Genomic DNA, 15,539 nt, shown 5'->3' with positions numbered 1-15,539 from the left:
CCCAAAGAAAAAAAGTCAAAAAATTTGAATTGAAGCTTCTCCAAGGCAAGTGTAGAAGTGGAAAAGGAGCACGTGGGAAGACACACAACATCCTTAGTCCCTTATTGTAGTGTCATTAGGGAAATGCATACAAAAACCACAATAGACAGCACCATCCATCTATCAGAATGGCTGTTGGTTTCTTAAGTCATGGTACTGTTGAGCGCTGACAAGCACGGAGAGCAACCAGGCCTCCCCTACTATTCGAGTTGGAACACAAAGCAATAAAATGCAAAGTGGTTGGAATACAAGGGGGGAAAGAGCTATGCAGTTTCTTCTGAAGTTGAACATACTCTTAGCATGTGACCCAGCAATGCTATTCCTAGGTATTTATGCTGGCGAAGTTAAAAACTTGGCTTCACACAATAATCTTTCTATGAATGTTCACAGCAGTGTGATTTACAATCACCCCAAATTGGACAAAACTCAAATGTCCTTCAACAGGTGAATGGATAGAAATCCCGGTACAACCTGTCAGTGGAACAGCGCTCAGGGGGACCAGACCCCTGACACATGCTCATCATGGATACCTGTCGGACTATGCCGAGGGGACGAAGCCAGAAGCAAAGGGCTTCCTGCTATATATCTCCATGTGAATGGCATTCTGGAAAAGGCACAGCTTTTTCACACAGCAGGCCAGTGGTTGGCAGGCTTAGAACTGGGGCAAGGGTGTGACCACAAATGGGTAAGTAGGGAATTTGGGGGTGATGGGAGTGTTCTATCCAAACCTGACAAGAATCACAACTCAGAAACCTGTACACCACAAAAAGGTGGATTTTACTGTATGAAATTTTTATGTGTTTAAGACAAAGTGATATTTAAAGCAGAGTCATTGAGAGTTCCTCTTATGGTCTTGTCCTTGGTCATAGAAGAACACGCCTAGGGGAGCTGCTGTCTCAAGGAGAGACCTGAGGACAGACCCGGCACACACCCCACCCTGAAGAAGAGCTCCCTCACCTGCCATGAGCAAGAAAAATATGTTTCTTATTATAATGAGTTTGAGTTTGAGATGACTAATTATGTAGCCAAAAAAAACTGACTAATACAGTTATGCAACTTGATTTGATTATGGAAAACACCTGTTAGCATCTCCCAGCACCCCGGGTCTCTTGGAACTGGCTGCTTAGTGAAGGGGACATTATTCTCCTGGAATCAGAATGTCTCACAGCAAGACATGAGGAGGCCAGTTTAATGCCAGACGACATCCCTTCACCCACCTGATGAGCCCTGACCCTCACTCCCTGCTCAGGTCCCTCTCATTATCTGTGAGCGTCCAGGGTGGGGAACATACACTCAGGCCTCCATCCACCCTCAGCCACCCACACTGCCCTCTCCCTGGACCGCCGTCCCCTCCAAGCCTTCGATGTGGCCTGCCACCCCCGCCGCCAGTGCCCAGGGTCCTCCCCTGGATGTGACCTGGGTCCCCTCGCAGCAGTGTAGGCGTGCTGGGCCTCATGCAGCATCTCCTGACACAGCCAGACTCCAGGCCTCACCCCTTTGCCTGGGGGGATGGGAACCCTGTCCAGGGAACCGGAAAGGAAAGAACACAAGGCATACGTCCCTGCCCCCTCAGTTCCCTCTTTCCGCCCAGGCACCTGCCCCCTGAAATAAACCCCTCCCTCCGTTCATCCTAAGCATTTAACTCAGACCAACAAATACTCAGGATGATATCTAACTGCACTCCAGAAGAACCGGGGCCCTGTTCCTATCCACCCAGAGCACCTCTGCCCATTTAACAGTTGGAGAAACTGATGCCCACGGAGGCACCACGAGTTGCCCAAGGGGCAACAGAGCTGCTGAGGGGTAGGGATGGGGTGAGCCCCAGCCCCTGCACTTCCAAAGATCTTTTCCATGTGGAAAGCCCAGAGGGGTGAGGTCGAGAGGTGGGGGCGGAGCCCAGTAAATCAGGGACAAGTGGAAAGTCCTTTGAACACTGGTGTTTATCCTAAAAATGCTTGTGACTCCATGATATCTCTATCTTGGTTTTAATAAAAAAGTATTTTGTATTTGCCATAGGGATAAGGTAGGGTTTATATCTGCTTATTCGTGTTCCTCTCTTGTGGTGCAGATCCTCACGGGGGGAAGCCTCTCTAAAGGGGGGTCTCGACAAAGTACATACCCGATACTCTACAGTGCCCTTCTGGGGATGAGGGAAAATGTGTCAGGGGCAGGGAGTCAGGGGTGGGGGGAGAGTGACCCACCTGCTGTTAGAGACTCAGGAGGATTAGGCTTAGGGAGAAGAGGGAGGTTCAGGGTATCACCTGCCATCACCAGGGACAGAGACCCAGATAGTCAACCTAGAAAACCAAGGATGTGTCCTGGATTCCGACGCCTCCATTCTCTAGCTGGAGAAATGGAGGTTGAAGTGGGGGGCGGTGACCTGCTTAGTCACCCAGAGAAGTGGCAGCTGAACGTGGGCCAGATCTGGGTCTCCTCATGCCCCTTACAGGAATCCTGAGTCCATAGAGTCCAGAGCATGGAGGCCTCCCTCCCTTGACCCCCAGTCCCCGCCCTGTGCCTCAGTGGCCTTGCTGGTGCTGGTGTTGACCAGAGGTGGATGGGTACGGGCTCTGTTTTCCAGGAGGGGAAGAAGGGGACCCAGCCACCTCCCCAGGCCCTGCTCAGCCACCTCCAGGATGTGTGACCTTGGGCAGCAATGACCTCTCTGAGCCTGGGTCGCATCAGCTCTGAAACAGGGACAGTAATAGATATGTATGTGTAGGACCGAGTGAGATGAGCCAGACGGACACTGAGCATGGTGCCCAGTGGAGTGACCACTCTGCCTACGTCACCCTTTATTTTCCTTCTGAACGTGACTGTTGGCATCATGGCCATTCCTGGAGCTAAATTCATGCTGTGGGAGGTCCTGGACAGAGCTTCAGAATCAGGCAAGTTCGCCTGGTAGGGGTCTGGGGGCTGCTTCTGAGGCAGGTCCCAGAGCACTCCAGGCAGAAACAGAATCTCAGTCCCAAGGGCAGAGGGGCCCAGCATAGGCTCTGAGTGTGGCAGGCCGGGGACAGGCACAGCCAGGGAACTGACAAAGATGCCCACGTGACCCGGCACAGATACCATCTAGTACCTGTCACGTGTAGACCATGATCCCGCTCCCTGCTCAGAGCAGCTCCTAGAAACAAGTGTCCCATGTAGGGAAACTGAGGCTCTAAGAGGAGAAGTCCATGTATAAGCTTAAGCTTGCGTCTGTTTGCCTCCAGATCTTTGCCCAGAGATTGCAGATCAGCAGCCTCAAACAGAATCCTTCACCCAGATGGAATTTGACACCTACAGTGTAACAAAAATCTGGAAATTTCATAGAAAAAAGAAATCTCTGATTTTTCTTGAAAAATCAGGAAATCGGGACACTGCATCCCAAAGTCCCAGATGGCAACCATTACCAGGAGCCAAGCTCATCTTCAAGAATAGCTCAGGCTTTGAGCCAGAGTCCTGAGTGGCCTTGGGCAAGTGACATATAGCCCAAGGCCCCAGCTGCATCATCCGTGCGATAGGTGTTTCCCTAGCGCCTACCTCAAGGGTCGCAGCAAGCAATAGATGAGTTTGACAGACGTCAAGTTCATGCAGCCCCCAGTAAGGGTTACCACTGTGTTCGCTCAGTTCTCCTCAGGTGGCATGGAGGCTCCCAGGGAATAGTCCCTGGAGGACACACCAGTACCCTGGGGTGATATCAACATGACCACAAGGACAAAGTCACGTCACTACCCATGTGCTCCCAACTGAGTGCCCCTGGGGCCCCTGGCTGCTCTAGCCAAGCGATAGCCAGGCCTTCCCTGAGCTCCCAGCAGGAGCTCCAGGCTAGTGGAGGAAGAAGACCCCCGGCTCCACTGTCCTGAAAAACACCTGTCACCCCCGACAGGACGGCATGAACCGTCCATTGGCTCCCACGGACACTGTCAGTGGAGCCAAGCAGGTCGCCTGGGTGAACTTGAAGGAGAGAGAAAGATTGATTTTCAGATTATCTCCCAATCCATAGTTGTCAAGGAAGAAAAAAGACCTAAACAATCGTGAAATTAAATCAAATGAGTTTCTGGAATCTCTCGCCCGCCCACAGACGCCTGCTACGTGTCCCCAGGGAGGGGATGATGAACGGGTTCACTCTGTGTTCAATCCCCCACCAGTTCCTCTGACATTCCAGGTGTCTCTGCAGTCAGCAGAGGCTTCTTGTGCTCCTGCTGTGTGTCCAGCCCTGCACTTGGTGCCAAGAATCTGGGGATGAATGGGCCAACAGAACCCCTTCCTCATGGATCTGCCGACCAGGGAACAGTCAGACCCTCAAGAAGCAGTTTTCATCCAGGACTAAGGCTGTGCTCAGGGAAGTACAGGGCTCCATGGGAACACTCCAAACTGGCAGGGTTGCGGGGATTGACAGGGGGCGAGGCGGGAGGATGGAAAGGCCAGGAGGACTTCCTGGAGGAGGCTGAGCTCCACACTTTGAATGGCAACAAGCAGGGTCAAAGCAGGGCCAGATAATAGGCAGCTCCAAGTAGCAATTTATCAAGACTTTGGACTTTGTTCTAAGGCAGTGGAGGATCGTGGGAGGTTTTAATCAGTGAAGTGACACCTGAGCAGATTCGTGGCAAATCTTCACTCAGGCTGCTGTGAAGAGAATGGATTGGAGGGGAGCCATGCTGGGGGGTGGGAAGGACGGACAGGAGAGTCTGCATACTTCAGCTGAGAGGAGATGGAGGCCCAGATTCACGTTGCAGCAAAGCATCACCACGGAGCCAAAAGCACTCCCTCTCTTCCTACGAGTCTGCCCCCCAGCCTCCTCGATGAGGCCGCCCTCACCACCCCACTTCAAACTGCCCCCTGCCCCAGGCTCTTCCAATCCTCCCCCTTATCCCACTCTTATCATCTTTGAACATACAGTATCATTCACTTATTTGCTAATGGTTTGTTTTCTGTAACACACACACACACACACACACACACACGAATGTAAATTCCAGGGCAACAAAGTCTTTGCCGTGACTTCTTGGATGCATCACCTGCCCTTACAATGACGCCTGGCACATAGTAGGTCTTTGATAAATGCTTGTTGAACTAATAAATGATCACCAACCTAGTCCCCATTATTGCCACCCGCCAGCAGCATGGCAGCTCCGAGACCAGGGGCCTGCGCTCAGTCCAGAAGTGGGTGTCACCTTTCTCAGATGCCACGGGGGGTCAGTGGTGGACGGAGTTTGCAGCTGCAGAGGGTAGCAGAGGGCTGGGGCCAGAGAGGGTTAGGGCGGAGATACCATTGGGAGGGGACTCTTGGATTAGAGGTAGAGGGAGTTTCGGGGCACACGCAGGGGAAGGGGCGTGAGAATGTGGGACTGACAGGTGACAGTGGGTTCAGGGAGGTGCTAGGTCTCAGCAGTTCTGGGCTAGGAGGTGAGGAGTGGGGGCGGGTCCAGGCCAGGGCAGAGATGGGGCCAGTAGAAATACTCTGCTGCCCTGTGAGGTCCTCTCTCACCCTGTACACAATAGGGGGTGAAGGACTGCTCCCCACTTCCGCCATCCCCCTCCCTTGGCATGGTCTGCAACTGACAGCCAGCCAAGGGCAGCAGGCCCATCTCCTAGCTTCAGATCCCCAGACGGTTGGGGTGAGCCAGGCACCAGGGAAACCCTCATCTACACACCACTGCGCCCATGGAAACCTGGAGCCCCAGAAATGGTGGGAAATACCCTGGGTCGTTTGCCTCCCTTTCTTTTTTTCCTGCCTCGGTAGAGTGGTAGGGCCCAGGATGGGAGGACAAGAGGCCTAGACACTCTTCTTGCCCTACTTATCCCCTGTCCCTGCACCATTAGGCAAATCATTACACTGGCCTCAATCTCCCCCTCTGCAAACTGAAAGCAAAGGGCAATGTCCTACTCCTTGGAACAGTCACAAAGCTGCACCCTCCAACTTCTACTCACACCGGGCAATAATATGTCTTTTAAACCGAAAAGAATAAACCTTCTGTTTTCCCCCTTACTGGAGGGGACGGAAACTCGGATCGACTGAGGAACTCCTACCTGCCAGACTCATTCACATAAGTTCTCTTACCTACTACAACAGTCCTGGGAAGTTTCCCATTTTATGGGTGGGGAAACTGAGGCTCGGAGATACGAAGCCACTTACCCAGCAACACAGAGCCAAGAGGATGGGCCCACCTCCTTACCGTCCCCCACCCCATCCCCAGAATCAGAGTTTAACTCCCTGTCTGGCTCCCCCTGGTCCCGCTTGGCTAGCTAGGGGGGCCCCTCGCCATGGGAAGCATTCCCTCCCTGTGACTGAGTCCTCGAGGCTTACAGGGTCCTTACAAACAGCTCAGAAATCTGCAATGTGGGATTCCCTTGCTCTAAACTCTGGCATCTGTCTGAACAACATGGATAGGGAGCATCTTATTATGGCCACACTGGGACTCAGTAGAGACTCTTCAGCCGTCAAGCCCAAGCTTCTGCTCTGGGCTGGCTCTGGGAGGGCTGGGGGGTGCAGGGGTGCTCCCTGCCCATCAAGGATGCTTCATTCTGCCCTCCTGCCCACGGCATCCCCTCATGTGGGGGGTGGCCCTGATTCAGAACCAGAAGAGGAGGAGCTCTGATTTCAGAGTTCGAATCCTGCCTCCAGCACACGGTGTAAAGGTGATCTTGGGAAAGGCGGGTTAATTCCCTGTCTCACTTTTCTTACCTGTGAAATGGGGGTTCGTGATAGTAATCATGTGGCAACACTGGGGAGGCGGGTTGTACAAGACACTGCAGAAAATGTTTCTGATTCCCTTGTTTCTTCATTCAAATAGTCGTTGAGCATCTATCTGAGCCAGGTCCCATCCGGGCCCTGGGGACAGGGTCCTGAGCAAAACAGACCTCATGGGTCTCTGCAGAGAGACAGATGATGTGTGTGGGATTCATAGGATGCCAGGAGCTGTGACACAGTGATGCGCACTCCGAAGAACTACCTTTGCCACTCACAGGCCTGGGCGAACCACCCTCTGAACTTGACACTCGGTCTCCCCTTCTGAGGATGGGGGCACCTAACACAGCGCTGGTCCCCAGGGCTCCCCGGGCAGCCCACCGCTGACCTCACAAGGGCCCCTTTGCTGCAGACCCAGGCCAGAGCCAGGGCCCAGAGCCATCACACCAGGTGTGGGCCATAGGGATTTGGAGGGTAGCAGCTGGTGGAAAGACCTGGTGACAGGAGGTATTGAAGGAGCCAAGGGACCAGAGAAAAGGTCCCCTAAAACAGCCACAGGCAGCAGCCCCAGAGGCCCCATGGGGGCCGCCACCTTCTGGGCTGGGGTAAAAAGCCAGATCCCCCACTCAGTCATCCAGAGGGCACCCCAGCATGGAGCTGCAGCCTGCACCAGGCATCTCTCTTTCCTGGCTTCTTCCAAAGAAGAAATCCCTCACTGTTATTGCTCTGATGACCCCGCTTGCTCAGGCCAGCTCCTCGCAAAACCAAACTCCGGAGGGGGAGTCTGACACTCAGGGGACCTGCCTCCCAGTCTCCTGCCCCTGAAATGGGGCAGCACAGAGACTACTCCTTGGGTTCCAGCACCGCTTGCCACAAGCATTCTTGGGCCTCCATTTCCTAATCCATAAAATGGTATGATAATAATGGAACTCACCTTAAAAGGCCATTGAGAAGGCTACATGACTTAACATGCCTGGAATAATATACGGAAAAGTTCAACAAATATTAACTAGAAACGAAAGTTCTCAGTCTCTATAGAATGGAATAAAGAAAAGACACTAGCATTCTCTCGTGACCCTACTACCGGGGAATGGCTCTTGTGACATCTACATTTGGGGACATAGCCTGCCTTTCTCCTGTGTATGGAAATATGCCTATCATCTATTTAACATAAAAGGGGATCATACAGTAAGTATTGTTTTGAAACCTGTCCTTTCCATTTCACAATATACAGCTTTACACAGTCTCCTTAATTGGTTTCTTCTCCTGCAATTTTAGTTAAAGGCCTACTGTGTGGCGGGCCCCCGACTAGGTGTGGGCCCTGCCCTGGAAGTGTTGTCGGTGCTGTCTGACGGGCTTCTCTTTTCCATGACTGGAAAATGTTCATAAACCATCAGCAAATCCCCGCATGGCCACATTTGGGCCCATCTTCCCTGTCTACATAGGATAAACCCACCAGACGGAATTTAACTTCTGGGCCAATGCATGGGCACTTTTCTAAGGTTTTGATACATGGAGTCAAACTGCACTGGGAACATTCTGCCTATTTATCCTTGCAACCACCAGGTAGAGTCTTAAAGGACCACCTGAGCTTCAGGCTCGCAGGGGCTGTGGGCATGCTGGACCAGCTTCAGGACACCCAAGAGCCCTGCACAGGCTCCCAAGACTTCCCTGGAACGTCTTCACCTCTGTGGACATCCCCTGAGAGGACTCAGACTCTGTGCTAAAGGTAAGACCCCAAACACTAGGAAAACAAGGCAGATTTGTCAAGATTTGTCAAGACTTGACCTTCACTCCACCTACCACTCCACTGCCCTGGCCTTTGCACTAGCCACAGCTGCCACCCCAGGACTGGACAGTTCCAGAACTGGGCAAGACAAAGGCTGGGGCCCAAGGGGTCACGTGGTGCAGTGGTTCCCTGCTTGGACTCGGAGTTCACTGATCCAGCATTTGAGTCCCTACCTCAGTACTCTGAGATGAGTATTTTATACAGTGTTTAGTTTATATTATACAGTAAACTTGACTTTTTTGGCACCCAGTTCTATGAATTCTAGCACATGCATAAATTTGTGTGACCACACCCACAATCTAGATACAAAACAATCCCATAACCCCAGGAAGTCTTTCCGTAGTCCCAAACCTCAGCAAATACTGATCTGTTCCCTACCACTGGATAGACTGGAGCCAAAACCAAGAGTCAGACACCTAAATGACTTCAAAAATGTCATAGGGAGTGCCTGGGTGGCACAGTCAGTTAGGTGTCTGACTCTTGGTTTCGGGTCTGGTCGTGAGCTCAGGGCTCATGAGATCAAGCTCCAGTATGGAGTCTGTTTGAGCTTCTCTCGCCCTCTCCTTCTGCTCCTGCACCCTCCTCCCAAGCAGACAAATAAATCTTTTTTAAAATATCATATCAAGGAAATCATGCTATAAGTAATGTTTTGAAGTTGGCTCTTCCCCACAACATAATGTCTTTGGGATTCATCCTGGCTGTTGCATGAATAAATAGCACATTTCCATTGCTGAGCAGTATTCCATGGTGTGGATATACCTGCCTTTGTTTATCCAAACAAACCTTTGACTTAAAGGCTATTTAAATTGTTCGAATGGTTGATGATTATGAACAGGGCTGCAACAAACATTCATGTACAAGGGTGGGGTTGCTGGTTCCGATGATAAGTACATGTCTAATGTTTTAGAAAACTACCAAGGTGTTTTCCAGAGTGATTACACCATTTTGCATTCCCACCAACAAGCGTAGAAGAGTCATTCCCACACCTTGCCGGTTGTTCCGCATCCTTGTCAGCTCTTGTTACTGTCGGTATTTTTATTTTAGCCATTCTAATGTTACATAGTGGTATCTCACTGTGGCTTTAGTTTGCATTTCCCTGGTGGCTAAGAGTGTGGAGCATCTCTTCATGTGCTTATATTCCCCCTGTATCTCATCTCTGGTGTTTGTCAAGTCTTCTGTTCATTTTCTAATTGTTTTCTTCCTATTAGATTTTGAGAGCTCTTTATATATTCCAGTTACAAATCTTCTGTTGAATATGTGATTTCAGATATTTTCTTCCCATCTGTGGCCTTGTCTTTTCATCCTTTTATCAGTGATTTTTCAGGGCAAAAATTTTTTTTCATTTTGATGATGTTCATTCACCAACCTTTTGTTTTGTGGATCCAGCTTTTGGTGTCATGCATAAACCCTTGCCTAAACCCAATCATGAACATTTTCTCCCATGTTTTCTTTTAGAAGTTCCATTGTACATTTTACATTGAAATCTATGATTCGCCTTGAGTTAATTTTGTATAAAGCATGATGTTTACTTCTTGCATGTGGATGTCTGCTCATTCCAGCATCATTTGTTGAAATGAGTCAGGCAAGGTGTTCAACCTCTGTGAGCCTCAGTCTCCCCCTCTGTAAGATGGGGTTGGCAACAGTAGCACCTGCTTCAAGGGTTCTTATGTCATAATCTTCCCCCATCCCCTCCTGATCTATAAAGTAACCGAGTGCTGGATGTGATAGGATTTTTGTTTTTCACACACTGTTTTATCATATTTAAGTCTGTGACGAATAAAAGGATGTTTATCAAGAAGTTTCTGATATCCTATTTTTTACTGTATTTCCTATGCCATACAAAATTTTAATACATTTAATAAAATCTTCAAAAACTAAAAAAAAAGAAGAAGAAGAAGAAGTTTCTGATATCCAATAGACACACAGCATCTAGGGAAAGCTGTGGCCAGGCAGCCTGGGTTCAAATCCCAGCTCTGCTACTCCCCTGGTTGTGTGCCTTGAAGAAGCTATTTAACCTCTCTGGGCCTCAATTTCCCCACTGTAGAACAGGGATGAGGACAGTAGCACATAATGTCTGGGACAGAGCCTGGCATGAAGTGTGTATGAATGTGTTCATTGTCCCTGAGGGCCCTTGACCCTCCTGCCAAGGGCCAGAACCTTGGACACCAGCCTCATTTCCTGCATACGTTGAAGAATGTGGGCAGCAAAGCTTGTGAAAAAAAAGCTAAGGGAAAAGGATTTCAAGTTGTGCATGAAGACTGACACCAGTTACACATACACACGCACGCACTGGCAGCGGCTGGTGAATAACCAGCAGCATTCTGGAGAAGAACCAGCTGTGAGAGATGAGTATCTCCCTGCAGCTGCTCCTCCTTGCGGAGCTGCCCAAGTGAGAAGCAGCTGACCGTGGACAAGTGCACCTGTCCCTGTGACTCATGACAGGGGTGGGGCGGGAAGAGGGGCATGTGTGGACTGCCCCCTGCATCCCAATTCATCTAGAGTCACTTGCACCACTTGGCAGCTGTTAACATTCCCGAGGGGTCCCTTTCAGCCCCCACCAGTAAATTTTGAGAAGACCCCATTGCTTTTAATTCAGACCCTCCAAATAGAGCCATTTTCATCTGTTGGGCTACCCGACAGACAGAAATTTAATGTGATTTATAGTAATACACGTAAAAGGAAACTTGAAATATAGGAACAGTGATTATCTCTGAGGAACAGGGTTATGAGTAACTGCTACTTTCTTCTTTAGAATTTTCCATGTTTTCCACAAGAGATGTGAATTATTCCTCGAATAATCTCAAAGCAAACGATACTAGTTAAAAGCCTGCCCTGCGGTTTGTGTTTTCCCCCACTAAGCCAGGTGCTCATCCCCCACCAGGTAATCACAAACAGCTGGGATGGACGTTCATCACTGGGCAGATGTCAGGACTGGTCTGTACTCAGGTCAGGAGTTTTCCAGAAAGGCAGGTGTTACCTGCATCTTTGCAACCATGCTTCTGGCCCCTGAGGATGCTGGACAGCACTAGAGGTAGCTGCAGCCAAGACCACAGTGGCTGCGACCGGCCCGCCTCTGGGACCACCATTGGCCTGGGCCCTTGACAGACACCATCTCATTGGGCCCTCCAATAGGAGAGCTAGAGATATAGCCCTGCTCTGCCTGCCTCTGCTCTTTCTCTCTCTCTGTCAACAAAAATAAATAAAATCTAAAAAAAGAAATAATAATGACAATCCTCAGGGGCGCCTGGGTGGCTCATTCGCTTAAGCATCTAACTCTTGATCTCAGCTCAGGTCTTGATCTCAGGGTTGTGAAGTCAAGCCCCGCACTCCACATTGGGAGTGGAGCCTACTTAGAAAATAATAATAGTAATAGTGATAATCCTCAAAACAGCCTTACCACGTAGAGATCCGAGGTCCACTCTAGAAGAGGAAATGTGGGCATAAAGATGAAGTAACTCGTGTAAGGACACACACACACTGTAGTGAGTGACAGAGTTGGGGCTTCATCTCTCCTCCATCCATCCAGAAAACAACACCCCTACAGACTAGGTTGTGGGGCCCCAATAGCACAAGCTCTCCAACCCTGCCCTTCGCACCTGTACCCACAGGGTAGGGCCACACTGGAGGGGACCAGGACAGACCACGTCAAGCACTTGGCTTAGTTCTCCTGCAGCGTCCCAGAGACCTGCTCTGTGGTTCTGTCACTGGTGGGAGAGGCTGCGTTGTGTGAACAGAGGTCTCAGTTCTTGGATTCTCCACAAAAGATTGATACCAACATAAAGACAGCCAGAAGAAAAGTGGCAAGCACAAAGCAGTTTACTAAGGACAGTATGCTCTCAAGGAAGGAGAACAGGCAGGTCCAGAGGTGGCCCCCCTCCCTGAGGCTACAAATGGGTCCTTTCTTCTTATGTGCATGGCGTGGAGGCCATGTCTTAGTCACGGACAGGATGGTCTCTAAGGGAAGCTGCTTCCAATCATTTGGGGCCTCCTCCCACTGGTTGGGAGTGGGAGTTTCTGACCCTACAAGGTTTGTACCAGAACCATCATGGCTGCCTTTCCCCTATGGAGTGGGGAGGGGAGAACCACAATGCTAGTGCATTAGAGTGAGTGGAGAGGGGACCCTGGGGCCAAGGAGGAAGGGTAGAGCTCACGTTCTGCACCTGGAGCTCTTGGCCTATTAGTCTCGGGGTCTTGGAAGCCACAAAGCCAGGCTGTTGGGCCCCCGGGCTTCTAATGTGCAACGTATTCATCATGACCCTTGCCTCCAGCTCTCATCTAACTAACTGCTCCCCCATCAGTCTCTAACTGGGGCTGGCCACGGGCTCCAAACAGCATCCTCAGGCAGCAGATACTCTATCATCGGCTCTGCTGTCTCCTAAAGCCAAAGGGAGAGCACAGTCTGCTCTCAGCCTGGAATCATGGCAGACCTCTCTTCCTAGGTTCCCACAAAACCGGCAGCTTCAGGATGACCCAGTTGTTGGGTGGAATTAGACCAGGGGAACATTCTGTAGTTTGTCAAGGCGGCCAAAACGACATTATGAGTTATTATGAGCAGGAGACTAGCCACGCCCCCCCCCCAGTAAGATTCTGACATTATATACAGTCAGCCCTGCCAGGTCACAGAAAACTGCCTCTGGCCATCCCTATAGAATCAGCTTAGAGAAAAAGGCACCAGCAAGGTCCAGTTGCCAGGGGCCATACTGATTTGCTCCAGTGGAAAGACCTCTGGAAAAACAGCGGCATGTGGAGTAACCGCCGGACTGTTCATAAGAACGCAGTCATTCTCTGAGATCCATCTAACTTCTGGACAAGTTATCAGACTGGTCAGCACGTCCATTTAGATGCTCTCTCTAGTTTTGATGGTGGCATTAACCCTTACAATCCCTCCCACCGCTGCACGTACATGAATATACACTTACAAGGAATCATTAGCACATTGGGTTCATCACTTTTCTAGGGACAGGAGCTTCCAGGGACTTGTCCTTCGTCCTTCCCTGGCCAGAGAGCCCAAGTGGGGAATCGCCCAGCTGCCATTTATGCCTACTCAATCATCCTTTCCAAACTAGGGAAATAACGGATGTGGTTCACTGCCAGATGACCCTGAAATAAGACCTCATCTATCACCTGGCCATGGTAGACCTCCACTTCAGTGGCACTTTGGTGGGCCATGGTGGTGTGTTGGATCCCCAGGATTTTGCACCCATTCATAGCTGATATCCAATAATCTCTAAAAGGTCCAGGTCTGGTCTCTTCTCTAGCAGACAGTCACTCTAGGACAGAAACTTGGCAAGCCCGGACCTGCGCACCAGGTCTGGCCCATGGCCTGTCTTTGCATAGTCCACAAGCTAAAAATGTTTTTTAGATTTTGAAAGCTGTTAAAAAGAAAATACCGTCTTCGCTGGCCTCTATCCTGGAACCAGTTCTGGGACCAATCCTCTATCAGCCAGGATCTAGGCAGAAACCAAGATCACAGAGGAGTTTTAGCAGGAAAGGTTAACATAAAGAATGACCAGCTAGTCATGGGATGAGTTGCTAAGAAGTAAAGAGGCATCTAAATGCAACAGAAATCGCTCATATATGGAGTTGAGGGATGCAGACGTCTTTGGAGAAAGTGTGGCTGGACGGTGTGGTGGAGAAGTCTGCCGGGGTCCCACAGGCTGGGGAAGCAGGAAACAGCCTGCAGTAGGGCCAAACCAACTTGCCAGGCATCTGCTCTCTGAGACGCTGCCCAGCCTCGCTGGGAAATGCACCTCCTGTGCGAGACGGAGATGAGCGTCAACAAGCCAGTACACGCGGAAGTCCCAAAGCAAGTGGTATTTTTCTACGTGCACTGAAGTTTCGGTCAGCCCCCAGGAACTGTCAGTCCTCACGCCATCACCAACGTGCAACATCATCACCATCATCGTCATTACCTTTGTTATCATTATCCCCGTGGGGAGAAAGCTGACCTTGGAGAAGTGACCTGCCTGAGGCCACCCCAGGACACAGGCACCAGCTCTGCAACAGATACACGGAGAGACAGGTGCAGAGAGCAGAAGGGACATGGCTGGAGTCCCACAGCGAGAAAGGCCAGGATCTGGCCCAAGCGCCCTTCAGCCTTCTCTGGGCAGAAGCCAGGCCACAACAGTAAGGAGGCTCACCTGTGCAAACATTCACCCCCTGGGCTAGCATTTCCTGCAGCTCCTGTCCTTCCCCCTCCTCTGCCTCTGCCTCCCCCTCCTCCTCCTGTCTGATGCTGATTTAACCTGTGGTTTTATGCTTAATCATCTCATAGTAAATCTCTGTCTTAATCTCCCATGGGCCACCCAGGCTGTCTTTTTATTAGGAAGTAAATAGCACAGGCAGTCCCAGCTACACTGCGGCCAACACGGGGAGCTTGGCGGTGGGAGGAGAGGCTGTGCGAGTCTGGAGGAGTCTTGAGGCCCTGGAGACAAAGAGAATATGAGAATAATTACAAGACGGTAGGTGCGTGGGCATGGTTTGTGCAAGATGCAGAGGGTGTCATAAAATCGGCTTTTGCTCCAAAGCTCTAGGTGAGGTTTAAAATCAGAGGATCAGGTCAGGGATGCTGGCTTGGGTTTGGAGACAAGGGTCTTTGCCTTAAGTCGCTGCACTGCCCCTTTCATGCTGTGCCACCTGAGGCCAGCCAGGCCCTCTCTGGGCTTCAGCTTCCTTGTCATTGGGGGTGATCTAGCCGTGGGAAGAGTGGCCCGGCTCGGAAGAAGGCTCCATCCAATGAGCCCTGGGCTGCTGGCCTCTGAGTAGCCCTGGGGTCAGCCGTGGCCAGCCTGGACAACCATTTGCAGTGTGACCTTGCACAAGGGTCTTCCTCTCTCGAGGTCTGAGATATTGTGATTGATTTAAAAAAAAATTTTTTTTTGGTCTTTATCCACTGTCTCTGGCACAGCGCAGCAAAAAAAAAAAAACTTTGGAATTTTCAATGTTCAAAGCAACCAGAGTGCCTTTTGTTGTGTTAATGAGTTGACTTTCAGAAAGCCCCTAGGTTAACCCAAGGACGGGGTCGGTTGCCAGGAGAAGCAA

This window comes from Neovison vison, chromosome 2 (genome assembly GCF_020171115.1).
Source record: "Neovison vison isolate M4711 chromosome 2, ASM_NN_V1, whole genome shotgun sequence".
Lineage (NCBI taxonomy): Eukaryota > Metazoa > Chordata > Mammalia > Carnivora > Mustelidae > Neogale > Neogale vison.
This window is presented reverse-complemented; position numbering follows the sequence as displayed.